We start from the raw sequence: 13785 nt of genomic DNA, 5'->3' as shown, positions 1-13785 counted from the left end.
GCTGGAGCTATGATCCTGTGATGGTTCCTTCTCTTTGGGTGTCCACTGCCCGCGCCGATACCCGTCGTTCGCTAGGGTTCTAGTTGTATTAGTGATGTTATATGTATGATACTATTCGAGATGTATTAGTGATAATATTCGACGATGTACGGACGCAAGAGATGATTTAGTTTTCTTATTGAATGCAATGCTAATTTGAATAATAATTCATTTTATGATTTAGTTTTGCTTATTGAATGCACGTCTGTTTCAACTATATGAACATAGGAAATGTCTGACGACGATAGTGAAAGGGAATTCGGTATGTGCGAATACTGCGAACATGAGCGCGGCCAGTGCGACAGGCCTCACCTAGTTGGTGGTAGGCGCTTCAGCATCAAGCTGGATGAGAACTTCGAAGTCCATACAGTAAGTCACAACGACAAGTCTTTTTTCGTAATTAAGCATGACTTCTGCTTTTTTTGCTTCAACTTATAATTTAATTTTTTTTACTATTCTACTAGCGTATCCCCTGCCATGCAAGAATATATGTCTTGGATAAGATTGGTTTCAGTATTATGAAAACTATGGAGGTAAAAAGAGTTAACTTGAGGACCGAGCATGGTTATAGTTTTCTCACAAAATTATACAATACAGACACCTACACCCATTTTAAATGCAAACAATGGAGAGCACTATGCAAGGCTTATGCATTTGAGCCTGATACGCTTATCACCTTTGATATTCGTCCGAAAGATGATATTGAAGATAATATCGACATCTGGGTCGATGTGCAGATGCCTTCAGTTCTACCTTTATGTAAGTTTCTCAACCATATTTATGTCTTGGATATTGTTTATTCAAAAATAGTTGACAACTAATTTCTATTGACAACTTATTTCCATTCAAGCAAACATGTCTGGCCCTTGGTAGACATGACCTACTACTGTCTCGGGGCTGAACTAAACTGCGAGGAGACAAGTCATTATGTTTCATGGCTTGAGGATCTTCATACTGTCAAGACAAATTATTTTCCTGGACTTAGAAATGTTAGTACTCAAAACGTGCGACCAATAGTGTTCGTACTGAACTACGGTCATATCTATTTAGGAAAGATGGTAAGATTTTTAATATTTGTCCTCAGTGCATCTTTTGCATACATTATTTTTAAGCTAAACTTCATTGCTAAGTATGTTACTACGATATTCTTCAACAGGGACTCCCGATGATAGTTGTGCCTCAGTGGATCGAAGCTAAAAGGTCGCATGTCCATGGTTAGCATACGGCCAAGACTTCCTACGTTGCACATGAGTGCATTCAAGATTTCTAGAAGCGAGCAAGTCTTAATAGTCAAAGACTGGAACAAAATTGTGAAGGATCGCGAGAAGTACTAGGGGGCAGCAATCAGAAGCGTAGCCCACAATTAGTCGACAAGTTCATCTTCATGCTTCAATATGATGAATCAGGAGCGGTCGACATGTTCTATGCTATTTTACCTAAGCGAGAGCAGTAGGAGCGATTAGCTAGCTAGAATGAATTTCAAGATGATGATGATGTGCTACACTACACTATGTAGCTATGATGATTAGACAATGTTGGTGGTAATGACTAGCTATAATGATCATTAGCTAGTGTCGGTGGTAATTTTTCCTTACTTGCAACTCCTATGCTGAATTAGAGGCTATGTTGATGCTACTACTAATCATTGTTGGTGAAGCAAATGCATCTGAATTTCCATCCATGAATACTGCATTTGAATATATATTTTTAATTTCTAATTAATTAGCTGTATTGTGGGGTGGAGAAAGCGGCGCTACTAGTACATACGATAGTAGTAGCGTATGTGGAGAAAGCAGCGCTACTAGTACTTAGCATATCTGCAGCGTGGGGTAGAAAACACGCTACTACTAATATTTAGCTGTAGCGCCATAGTAGTAGCGCCGGCACCCACGCTACTGGTATGCAAAAAACCCACGCTACTGGTAAGGTTTTTCCTAGTAGTGAAAAATGCAGAAGTGAGGGCAATATTTTATTATAGACCGATTTCCTTTGGATAACATTTTGAATATAAGGGAACTTGAGTGTAGTTACCTGGTATAGGGGAAATTTTAAGATGGCAAGCTACTACAAATTTATGGAGAAAGTTCACTTCAAGTAGAATATGTTAAGTTTGATCCCATCCCAATCAAATGTTTCATTACTATTGTGAAAGATCCATGATCTCTTTCACCTGAAGTGAAGCAACCGTCGCCAGAGCAGTTAAATGGTTTTACAAGCCTACTAACATCAAATGAAGGGGAAAATGTCACCTTGTACATCCAAGGAGAATTTCTTGCACATAAGGCAATGCTCATAGCATGATCCCTTGGATTTAGGGCTCAACTCTATGGGCCAACAATGGTGAAATATGGACCATGCATAATTGTTGTATGCTACCTAATGTTCTTATGTCTCTCTTACATTTTTGTCCACACAAATTTCTTGTTACTTTCCTTGAATGATTTTGATGGCGATGACAAGAAAGAGATTCATAGGTACTTACTCAAGGTGGCTAATTGCTACATAATAGAAAGCTTTAAGCTCAGTGTGAGTCTATTCTTTGCAAATGGCTTGATGTAGAGATAGTGGCAACTACATATGCATTAACTGGTCATTGACCATTAGTGTAAGAATCTCAACTGTGCATGCCTTAAATTTATGACCTCTCCAATGAGAATTGTAAGTTGATGGGAAGCCAAGAGTATGACATCCTTAATACAAAGATATAGTCAAGAATTAGCGATATTAGGGAGCGTTTGGAAGATCTACTGTAGCACTAGAGGTATTAGAGAGTTCACTTAAATCTAGTATGCATTTCAATTTTTAATGTTTTTTTGTATCATATGTTATGTTCACATTTCTATCATGTTTGACTTCATTATATTTCAAGAAACTATTATCATTCCATGATGTGCAAGTGCATATAATTCCACTACCTTCACTTTTTTTGGAAACAGATATTAAAGCTCACACAAAATTTGACATGATTTACACAATAACAATATCTTAGTGTTCATAAGTCACTTGCATTCAATCTAGCATGTCACATCATACCGGAAGATGAAATATCACTAGTATTTTTTGCTGATGAATGTGATCCTTTTGAATAACACAAGTACATCTAAGGACAAGGATGATATGTGAAATTATTAAATGTTTTCATTTACACAATTATCTATTGCCAGGCAGGGACTCTAAAGGAAGCCCTGCAACTTTTTTTAGATGAAAGGCGTAAGGAGCGCCCAACTTTAAATTAGTAAAGACAACAAAGGCCACACACAGTTATACAAAACCCTACAACTCTAAGTGTCGGGCTGTTAAATCATAAGGCACCCATGTTATTATATGACGTATTAATTATATCTATAGTACGCTTAGAGCGATGGAAAAGTAAAAGTGAATTAGTGTTGGAATCAGATTAAGACTTGTTCTATTATTAGATACCCCCCTACAAAACATGTTGTCATGATTCCATGGGCCCCATCACTAATTTGTTGGATATTTTCTTGAATGGGGATTTTATAGGCATATCAATTATGAAAAAGATACAACATATGATGAATCTAGAAGATATGCGATAAAATAGGAAGGAGAAAGGTAACAGAACATAATTAGTTAACTATCATGGTATTGGAGACGAGGAGTATGGTTGATGATCTCACCAAGGTCTGGTGGACAAAATATATGCATACAAATCGAATCAATAAAGGGTAGTTGATTCTTGACCTATGAATTCTAAAATAATATGGGATAAGTTCACCTCGGGCTTTCAATGTTACCTGGAGATGTTGAAAGCAGACGGGGCATCGACTGCCATGAAGAACTTCTGACCTCTACTCCGAGGTCGCTCCATCGCGACAAGTCGCCTTCGGCGTTGTTTCCGTGCTGACGCATGAATTGGGTGAGAGGAGACCAAGAAAATCTCTAAAAACCCCATTGGCTGCCACCATGGCATGAATCATCAAATCTTGACCACCACCTTACAAGTGTCTTGCTCCTAAGATCCAGAGGGGCAAGGTAAGGGGCAAAGGAAACTGATGAGGATGCAAGGCCACACTGTTAGTAGTGCCCCGGGAGGGACAAACGATCGCCCCTAGTGCCAACTGCAGTCAGCCTACTTTAAAGGGAATCCTTCTTCCCCCGTTCCCTAGGCCGCATTAGCCAATATGTCAGGTACCCATGCCACCGCCCTCACTTTGCCCAACGACTAGCAAAGAGCAACCTAGTTTCTGCATCTCCACGCGCATGGGGGCATCCACTGTTGTCGCGGTAATGCCCAGTGAGGGGCTCTAGATCCTTGCCATCGGTTTGTCTTTGCAGGGGAGGTGCTCTAGTTCTCCTTACTGTGACCTGTACCACAACTAGTAGAGATCACCAGTGTCACTACCTTTCCCGGGAGGAGGCCTGGGCCTCACATGAGGCCAGTGCAAATTTCCCCGGGGTTGAACCCACGAGTCCTCCGCCTCCTTGCTTGCCAGTGCCACGAAACCACATCGGTGTATTGCCATACATATGAGCACTCTGATGAGAAAGGCACGGACATGGGCGGAGGCATCAAGAGATCCCGACGGGGAGGGGGCATGAGAGTGATGAGAGAGGAGGAGCTCAATTGGCAGCGAAGTATGGGGTGAAATGGAGAAAGGTAAGGAGTAGGCTTTCTAAAGACCTCCTTTACACCTACCTACTACTTGAGCATCAAACGACTGTCCACCACCAAAGAAATGATCGAACAGTCAAGAGAATCTATGTGAGGTGGCTTATCTCACCTTCCCTCAATTTGGAAGCTATTATTGTCGGTAAATCTCAAGCTGGGGGTTAAGTTGTTTTCTAGGATCTGTCATTGGATTGCCATCCTACGACTACGGCATGAGCATGACTAAGTGAAGGAAATATGCCCTAGAGGCAATAATAAAGTTATTATTTATTTCCTCATATCATGATAAATGTTTATTATTCATGCTAGAATTGTATTAACCGGAAACATGATACATGTGTGAATACATAGACAAAACTATAGTCACTAGTATGTCTCTACTTGACTAGCTCATTAATCAAAGATGGTTATGTTTCCTAACCATAGACATGTGTTGTCATTTGATTAGTGGGATCACATCATTAGAAGAATGATGTGATTGACATGACCCATTCCGTTAGCCTAGCACTTGATCGTTTAGTATACTGCTATTGCTTTCTTCATGACTTATACATGTTCCTGTAACTATGAGAATTATGCAACTCCCGTTTACCGGAGGAACACTTTGGGTACTACCAAACATCACAACGTAACTTGGTGATTATAAAGGAGTACTACAGGTGTCTCCGAAGGTACATGTTGAGTTGGCGTATTTCGAGATTAGGTTTTGTCACTCCGATCGTCGGAGAGGTATCTCTGGGCCCTCTCGGTAATGCACATCATTATAAGCCTTGCAAGGAATGTGACCAATGAGTTGGTTACGGGATGATGCATTACAGAACGAGTAAAGAGACTTGCCGGTAATGAGATTGAACTAGGTATTGGATACCGACGATCAAATCTCGGGCAAGTAACATACCGATGACAAAGGGAACAACGTATGTTGTTATGCGGTTTGACCGATAAAGATCTTCGTAGAATATGTAGGAACCAATATGGGCATCCAGGTCCCGCTATTGGTTATTGACCGAGAATGGTTCTAGGTCATGTCTACATAGTTCTCGAACCCGTAGGGTCCGCACGCTTAACGTTACGATGACAGTTTTATTATGAGTTTATAAGTTTTGATGTACCAAAGTTTGTTCGGAGTCCCGGATGTGATCACGGACGTGACGAGGAGTCTTGAAATGGTCGATACATAAAGATCGATATATTGGAAGCCTATATTTGGACATCGGAATCGTTCCGGGTGAAATCGGCATTTTACCGGAGTACCGGGAGGTTACCGGAACCCCCCGGGGGGTTATTGGGCCTACATGGGCCTCGAGGGAGAAGAGGGAAGGAACCAGGAGGGGGTCGCGCGCCCCTCCCCTTCCTAGTCCGAATAGGACAAGGGAAGGGGGGCGGCGCCCCCCCTTTCCTTCCTCTCTTCCTCCTCTTTCCCCCCTTCTCCTACTCCTACTTGGAAAGAAGGGAGTCCTACTCCCGGTGGGAGTACGACTCCCCCCTTGGCATGCCCTCCTTGGCCGGCCGCCTCCTCCCCCTGGCTCCTTTATATACGGGGGCGGGGGGCACCCCATAGACACACAAGTTGATCTACGGATCGTTCCTTAACCGTGTGCGGTGCCCCCCTCCACCATATTCCACCTCGGTCATATCGTCGCGGAGTTTAGGCGAAGCCCTGCGCCGGTAGAACATCATCATCGTCACCACGCCGTCGTGCTGACGGAACTCATCTCCGGAGCTTTGCTGGATCGGAGGCCGGAGATCGTCATCGAGCTGAACGTGTGCTGAACTCGGAGGTGCCGTACGTTCGGTGCTTGGATCGGTCGGATCGTGAAGACGTACGACTACATCAACCGCGTTGTGCTAACGCTTCCGCTTACGGTCTACGAGGGTACATGGACGAACACTCTCCCCTCTTGTTGCTATGCCATCACCATGATCTTGCGTGTGCGTAGGAAATTTTTTGAAATTACTACGTTCCCCAACAATGGTATCAGAGCCTAGGTTTTATGCGTTGATGTTATATGCACGAGTAGAACACAAGTGAGTTGTGGGCGATACAAGTCATACTGCTTACCAGCATGTCATACTTTGGTTCAGCGGTATTGTGAGATGAAGCGGCCCGGACCGACATTACGCGTACGCTTACGCGAGACTGGTTTCACCGTTACGAGCACTCGTGCTTAAAGGTGGCTGGCGGGTGTCTGTCTCTCTCACTTTAGCTGAATCGAGTGTGGCTACGCCTGTTCCTTGCGAAGGTTAAAACAGCACCAACTTGACGAACTATCGTTGTGGTTTTTGATGCGTAGGTAAGAACGGTTCTTGCTAAGCCTGTAGCAGCCACGTAAAACTTGCAACAACAAAGTAGAGGATGTCTAACTTGTTTTTGCAGGGCATGTTTTGATGTGCTATGGTCAAGACGTGATGCTATATTTTATTGTATGAGATGATCATGTTTTGTAACTGAAATTATCGGCAACTGGCAGGAGCCATATGGTTGTCGCTTTATTGTATGAAATGCAAACGCCCTGTAATTGCTTTACTTTATCACTAAGCGGTAGCGATAGTCGTAGAAGCAATAGATGGCGTAACGACAACGATGCTACGATGGAGATCAAGGTGTCGCGCCGGTGACGATGGTGATCACGACGGTGCTTCGAAGATGGAGATCACAAGCACAAGATGATGATGGCCATATCATATCACTTATATTGATTGCATGTGATGTTTATCCTTTATGCATCTTATCTTGCTTTGATTGAAGGTAGCATTTTAAGATGATCTCTCACTAATAATCAAGAAGTGTTCTCCCTGAGTATGCACCATTGCGAAAGTTCTTCGTGCTGAGACACCACGTGATGATCGGGTGTGATAGGCTCTACGTTCAAATACAACGGGTGCAAAACAGTTGCACACGCGGAATACTCAGGTCATACTTGACGAGCCTAGCATATACAGATATGGCCTCGGAACACGGAGACCGAAAGGTCGAGCGTGAATCATATAGTAGATATGATCAACATAGTGATGTTCACCATTGAAACTACTCCATCCCACGTGATGATCGGACATGGTTTAGTTGATTTGGATCACGTGATCACTTAGATGACTAGAGCGATGTCTGTCTAAGTGGGAGTTCTTAAGTAATATGATTAATTGAACTTAAATTTATCATGAACTTAGTACCTGATAGTATTTTGCTTGTCTATGTTTGTTTGTAGATAGATGGCTCGTGCTGTTGTTCCGTTGAATTTTAATGCGTTCCTTGAGAAAGCAAAGTTGAAAGATGATGGTAGCAATTACACGGACTGGGTCCGTAACCTGAGGATTATCCTCATTGCTGCACAGAAAAGTTACGTCCTGGAAGCACCGCTGGGTGCCAGGCCTGCTGCTGATGCAACTGACGACGTTAAGAACGTCTGGCAGAGCAAAGCTGATGACTACTCGATAGTTCAGTGTGCCATGCTTTACGGCTTAGAACCGGGTCTTCAACGACGTTTTGAACGTCATGGAGCATATGAGATGTTCCAGGAGTTGAAGTTAATATTTCAAGCAAATGCCCGAATTGAGAGATATGAAGTCTCCAATAAGTTCTACAGCTGCAAGATGGAGGAGAATAGTTCTGTCAGTGAACACATACTCAAAATGTCTGGGTATAATAATCACTTGATTCAACTGGGAGTTAATCTTCCTGATGATAGTGTCATTGACAGAATTCTCCAATCACTGCCACCAAGCTACAAGAGCTTCGTGATGAACTATAACATGCAAGGGATGAACAAGACTATTCCCGAGCTCTTCGCAATGCTAAAAGCTGCGGAGGTAGAAATCAAGAAGGAGCATCAAGTGTTGATGGTTAACAAGACCACCAGTTTCAAGAAAAAGGGCAAAGGGAAGAAGAAGGGGAACTTCAAAAAGAACGGCAATCAAGTTGCTGCTCAAGAGAAGAAACCCAGGTCTGGACCTAAGCCTGAAACTGAGTGCTTCTACTGCAAGCAGACTGGACACTGGAAGCGGAACTGCCCCAAGTATTTGGCGGATAAGAAGGATGGCAAAGTGAACAAAGGTATATGTGATATACATGTTATTGATGTGTACCTTACCAATGCTCGCAGTAGCACCTGGGTATTTGATACTGGTTCTGTTGCTAATATTTGCAACTCGAAACAGGGACTACGGATTAAGCGAAGATTGGCTAACGACGAGGTGACGATACGCGTGGGAAATGGTTCCAAAGTCGATGTAATCGCGGTCGGCACGCTACCTCTACATCTACCATCGGGATTAGTTTTAGACCTAAATAATTGTTATTTGGTGCCAGCGTTGAGCATGAACATTATATTTGGATCTTGTTTGATGCGAGACGGTTATTCATTTAAATCAGAGAATAATGGTTGTTCTATTTTTATGAGTAATATCTTTTATGGTCATGCACCCTTGAAGAGTGGTCTATTTTTATTAAATCTCGATAGTAGTGATACACATATTCATAATGTGGAAACCAAAAGATGCAGAGTTGATAACGATAGTGCAACTTATTTGTGGCACTGCCGTTTGGGTCATATCGGTGTAAAGCGCATGAAGAAACTCCATACTGATGGGCTTTTGGAATCACTTGATTATGAATCACTTGGTACTTGCGAACTGTGCCTTATGGGCAAGATGACTAAAACGCCGTTCTCCGGAACTATGGAGCGAGCAACTGATTTGTTGGAAATCATACATACTGATGTTTATGGTCCAATGAATGTTGAGGCTCGCGGCGGGTATCGTTATTTTCTTACCTTCACAGATGATTTGAGCAGATATGGGTATATCTACTTAATGAAACACAAGTCTGAAACATTTGAAAAGTTCAAAGAATTTCAGAGTGAAGTGGAAAATCATCGTAACAAGAAAATAAAGTTTCTATGATCTGATCGTGGAGGAGAATATTTGAGTTACGAGTTTGGTCTACACTTGAAACAATGCGGAATAGTTTCGCAACTCACGCCACCCAGAACACCACAACGAAATGGTGTGTCCGAACGTCGTAATCGTACTTTACTAGATATGGTACGATCTATGATGTCTCTTACTGATTTACCGCTATCGTTTTGGGGTTATGCTTTAGAGACGGCCGCATTCACGTTAAATAGGGCACCATCAAAATCCGTTGAGACGACGCCTTATGAACTGTGGTTTGGCAAGAAACCAAAGTTGTCGTTTCTTAAAGTTTGGGGCTGCGATGCTTATGTGAAGAAACTTCAACCAGATAAGCTCGAACCCAAATCAGAGAAATGTGTCTTCATAGGATACCCAAAAGAGACTATTGGGTACACCTTCTATCACAGATCTAAGGGCAAGATTTTCGTTGCTAAAGTCGGATCCTTTCTAGAGAAGGAGTTTCTCTCGAAAGAAGTGAGTGGGAGGAAAGTAGAACTGGATGAGATAATTGTATCTACTCCCTTATTGGAAAGTAGTTCATCACAAGAACCGGTTCCTGTGACAACTACACCAATTAGTGAGGAAGCTAATGATATTGATCATGAAACTTCAGATCAAGTTTCTACTGAACCTCGTAGGTCTACTAGAGTAAGATCCGCACCAGAGTGGTACGGTAATCCAATTCTGGAAGTCATGTTACTTGACCATGATGAACCTACGAACTATGAGGAAGCCGTGATGAGCCCAGATTCCGCAAAATGGCTAGAGGCCATGAAATCTGAGATGGGATCCATGTACGAAAACAAAGTATGGACTTTGGTTGACTTGCCCGATGATCGGCAAGCCATTGAGAATAAATGGATCTTTAAGAAGAAGACTGACGCTTATGGTAATGTAACTGTCTATAAAGCTCAACTTGTTGCGAAAGGTTTTCGACAAGTTCAAGGAGTTGACTACGATGAGACTTTCTCACCCGTAGCGATGCTTAAGTCTGTCCGAATCATATTAGCTATTGCTGCATTTCATGATTATGAAATTTGGCAAATGGATGCCAAAACTGCATTCTTGAATGGATTTCTGGAAGAAGAGTTGTATATGATGCAGCCAGAAGGTTTTGTTGATCCAAAAGGTGCTAACAAAGTGTGCAAGCTCCAGCGTTCCATTTATGGACTGGTGCAAGCATCTCGGAGTTGGAATAAACGCTTTGATAGTGTGATCAAAGCATATGGTTTTATACAGACTTTTGGAGAAGCCTGTATTTACAAGAAAGTGAGTGGGAGCTCTGTAGCATTTCTGATATTATATGTAGATGACATATTATTAACTGGAAATGATATAGAATTTCTGGATAGCATAAAGGGATACTTGAATAAAAAAAATTCAATGAAAGACCTCGGTGAAGCTGCTTACATATTAGGCATAAAGATCTATAGAGATAGATCAAGATGCTTAATAGGACTTTCACAAAGCACATACCTTGACAAAATTTTGAAAAAGTTCAAAATGGATCAGGCAAAGAAAGGATTCTTGCCTGTGCTACAAGGTGTGAAGTTGAGTCAAACTCAATGCCCGACCACAGCAGAAGATAGAGAGAAAATGAAAGATGTTCCCTATGCTTCAGCCATAGGCTCTATCATGTGTGCAATGTTGTGTACCAGACCTGACGTATGCTTAGCAATAAGCTTGGCAGGAAGGTACCAAAGTAATCAGGAGTGGATCACTGGACAGCGGTCAAGAACATCCTGAAATACCTGAAAAGGACTAAGGATATGTTTCTCGTATATGGAGGTGACAAAGAGCTAGTCGTAAATGGTTACGTCGATGCAAGCTTTGACACTGATCCGGACGATTCTAAATCGCAAACCGGATACGTATTTTTATTAAACGGTGGAGCTGTAAGTTGGTGCAGTTCTAAACAAAGCGCCGTGGCAGGATCTACATGTGAAGCGGAGTACATAGCTGCTTCTGAAGCAGCAAATGAAGGAGTCTGGATGAAGGAGTTCATTTCCGATCTAAGTGTCATGCCTAGTGCATCTGGACCAATGAAGATCTTCTGTGACAATACTGGTGCAATTGCCTTGGCAAAGGAATCCAGATTTCACAAGAGGACCAATCACATCAAGAGACGCTTCAATTCCATTCGGGACCAAGTCCAAGTGGGAGACATAGAGATTTGCAAGATACATACGGATCTGAATGTTGCAGACCCGTTGACTAAGCCTCTCTCACGAGCAAAACATGATCAGCACCAAGACTCCATGGGTGTTAGAATCATTACTATGTAATCTAGATTATTGACTCTAGTGCAAGTGGGAGACCGAAGGAAATATGCCCTAGAGGCAATAATAAAGTTATTATTAATTTCCTCATTGATAAATGTTTATTATTCATGCTAGAATAGTATTAACCGGAAACATGATACATGTGTGAATACATAGACAAAACTATAGTCACTAGTATGCCTCTACTTGACTAGCTCATTAATCAAAGATGGTTATGTTTCCTAACCATAGACATGTGTTGTCATTTGATTAGTGGGATCACATCATTAGAAGAATGATGTGATTGACATGACCCATTCCGTTAGCCTAGCACTTGATCGTTTAGTATACTGCTATTGCTTTCTTCATGACTTATACATGTTCCTGTAACTCTGAGAATTATGCAACTCCCGTTTACCGGAGGAACACTTTGGGTACTACCAAATGTCACAACGTAACTGGGTGATTATAAAGGAGTACTACAGGTGTCTCCGAAGGTACATGTTGAGTTGGCGTATTTCGAGATTAGGTTTTGTCACTCCGATCGTCGGAGAGGTATCTCTGGGCCCTCTCGGTAATGCACATCATTATAAGCCTTGCAAGCAATGTGACCAATGAGTTGGTTACGGGATGATGCATTACAGAATGAGTAAAGAGACTTGCCGGTAACGAGATTGAACTAGGTATTGGATACCGACGATCAAATCTCGGGCAAGTAACATACCGATGACAAAGGGAACAACGTATGTTGTTATGCGGTTTGACCGATAAAGATCTTCGTAGAATATGTAGGAACCAATATGGGCATCCAGGTCCCGCTATTGGTTATTGACCGAGAATGGTTCTAGGTCATGTCTACATAGTTCTCGAACCCGTAGGGTCTGCACGCTTAATGTTACGATGACAGTTTTATTATGAGTTTATAAGTTTTGATGTACCGAAGTTTGTTCGGAGTCCCGGATGTGATCACGGGCATGACGTGGAGTCTCGAAATGGTCGAGACATAAAGATTGATATATTGGAAGCCTATATTTGGACATCGGAATCGTTCCGGGTGAAATCGGCATTTTACCGGAGTACCGGGAGGTTACCGGAACCCCCCGGGGGGTTATTGGGCCTACATGGGCCTCGAGGGAGAAGAGGGAAGGAACCAGGAGGGGGCCGCACGCCCCTCCTCTTCCTAGTCCGAATAGGACAAGGGAAGGGGGGCGGCGCCCCCCTTTCCTTCCTCTCTTCCTCCTCTTTCCCCCCTTCTCCTACTCCTACTTGGAAAGAAGGGAGTCCTACTCCCGGTGGGAGTAGGACTCCCCCCTTGGCGCGCCCTCCTTGGCCGGCCGCCTCCTCCCCCCTGGCTCCTTTATATACGGGGGCGGGGGGCACCCCATAGACACACAAGTTGATCTACGGATCGTTCCTTAACCGTGTGCGGTGCCCCCCTCCACCATATTCCACTTCGGTCATATCGTCGCGAAGTTTAGGCGAAGCCCTGCGCCGGTAGAACATCATCATCGTCACCACGCCGTCGTGCTGACGGAACTCATCTCCGGAGCTTTGCTGGATCGGAGGCCGGAGATCGTCATCGAGCTGAACGTGTGCTGAACTCGGAGGTGCCGTACGTTCGGTGCTTGGATCGGTCGGATCGTGAAGACGTATGACTACATCAACCGCGTTGTGCTAACGCTTCCGCTTACTGTCTACGAGGGTACGTGGACGAACACTCTCCCCTCTCGTTGCTATGCCATCACCATGATCTTGCGTGTGCGTAGGAATTTTTTTTGAAATTACTACGTTCCCCAACACTAAGACTAATATTTTCTTGACACTTGTTGCTAATAGGCATGTAATGACACCCATTGTGAGACTCCTACTCACGAGAGAAGTTGACAAAATCCTAATTCAAAAAAATACTACAAAAAGGGAGGAACACCGTGAATGCATAGA

This window comes from Triticum dicoccoides, chromosome 1B (assembly GCF_002162155.2).
Source record: "Triticum dicoccoides isolate Atlit2015 ecotype Zavitan chromosome 1B, WEW_v2.0, whole genome shotgun sequence".
In the NCBI taxonomy this organism is placed as follows: domain Eukaryota; kingdom Viridiplantae; phylum Streptophyta; class Magnoliopsida; order Poales; family Poaceae; genus Triticum; species Triticum dicoccoides.
This window is presented reverse-complemented; position numbering follows the sequence as displayed.